The following is a 1,481-nucleotide window of genomic DNA, read 5'->3' as shown; positions in this document are numbered from 1 at the left end:
CACCCAGATATATTATTTAAAATTTTAAGAGTACTAAACATGAAAAAAGATCTTAAAAGTAACCCCAGAGAAAAGACAGTATCACAAAAGAATGGCAATTAGACTGAAATCTGACTGTCCAGCTACGGTAATGAAAGTTGGAAGTCAATGGGATAATATCATTAACATGTTCAATCTAGAACTCTCGATCTAGAATTATAAGCCCAGGATAACTATCTATTAATAATGAGTGCAAACCAGTGCTCTTGAACAACCCAGAGAGATAGTAAGGGGGGGAGGGGCGTGTTCAAGATTGAGGGGATGCATGTATACCTGTGGCCTCTTCATGTTGATGTATGGCAAAAGCCATCACAATATTGAAAGCAATTATCCTCCAATTAAAAGAAAATAATTTTTTTAAAAGAATGAGTGCAAAATGAAATGCTTTTGTAGCTACATACCGTAAATTTCACCTGTTTAAGTACTTTCTCGTCTATTTATAGTTGTACATTCATCACCAGAATCCAGTTTCAGAACATTTGAGTGTATTACCTCAAGAGATACACTTCATTTTTAAATTTAGGTTCTACGCAGCCAAAAAAAAAAAAATGAAATTTTGCCATTTGCAGCAACATGGATGGACTTGGAGGGCATTATGATAAGTGAAATGAATCTGACAGAGAAAGACAAATTCTGTATGATATCACTTATAGATGGAATCTTAAAAATACAACAAGTTAGTGAATATAGCAAAAAAGAAGCAGACCCACAGTTATGGAGAGCAAGCTAGTGGTTACCAGAGGAAAGATAAAAGGGGAAGGGGCAATAGAGGGATAAAGAGTTATTATGCAACTATATGAAATCATGTGTGTGAAACTTTTGAAAATTGTAAAGCACTATAAAATTAAAATTATTTAATTTGAAAAATAAAAATTAATTCAAGTATTCATTCCCCAAGAAGTATTTGACAATAAAACATCAACCACAGATATATATATACTGTCAAAAATTCCTTTGGATTATCAAAAATTGAGTTTTTTCACCAACAAACCTTCCACAAAGTAACTTCTTTAAAAGTTCTAGATCTGGAAGAAATAAAATAATTTCAGGGGAAAAATGATCTGATATTTATGAAGAAAGGACAAGCAAAGAAAATAATAAACTTGAGGGTAAATCTAAACAAATTCTTATTATATATTTGTAGAGCTTATTCTTTGGGAACAAGGATACATATTCTTTTGCAGATAAACCTAGAACAAATTGCCTCTTTTCAGAGCATTTCTTAACTCAAACCTAATCAGTAACTGTGCTTATACCTTTAGAGTGTATGATCTAAGTTAAAAAGCAAAAAACAAAAAAGAAGGATAATATTTATGAATAGTCATTATCTGCACTGAGAGGCTCTGGGTGGTTTTTATTTTTTCTTTGTACTTTGATATGTTTTCTAGAGTCACCCTCGCCGAGTCTCAGGAGGATGACCAGGCTGGTGGCCAGAGCATCTG

Source organism: Bubalus bubalis, chromosome 6, assembly GCF_019923935.1.
Source record: "Bubalus bubalis isolate 160015118507 breed Murrah chromosome 6, NDDB_SH_1, whole genome shotgun sequence".
Taxonomy (NCBI): domain Eukaryota; kingdom Metazoa; phylum Chordata; class Mammalia; order Artiodactyla; family Bovidae; genus Bubalus; species Bubalus bubalis.
The sequence above is the reverse complement of the archived record's forward strand: the minus strand, read 5'-3'. Positions refer to the sequence as shown.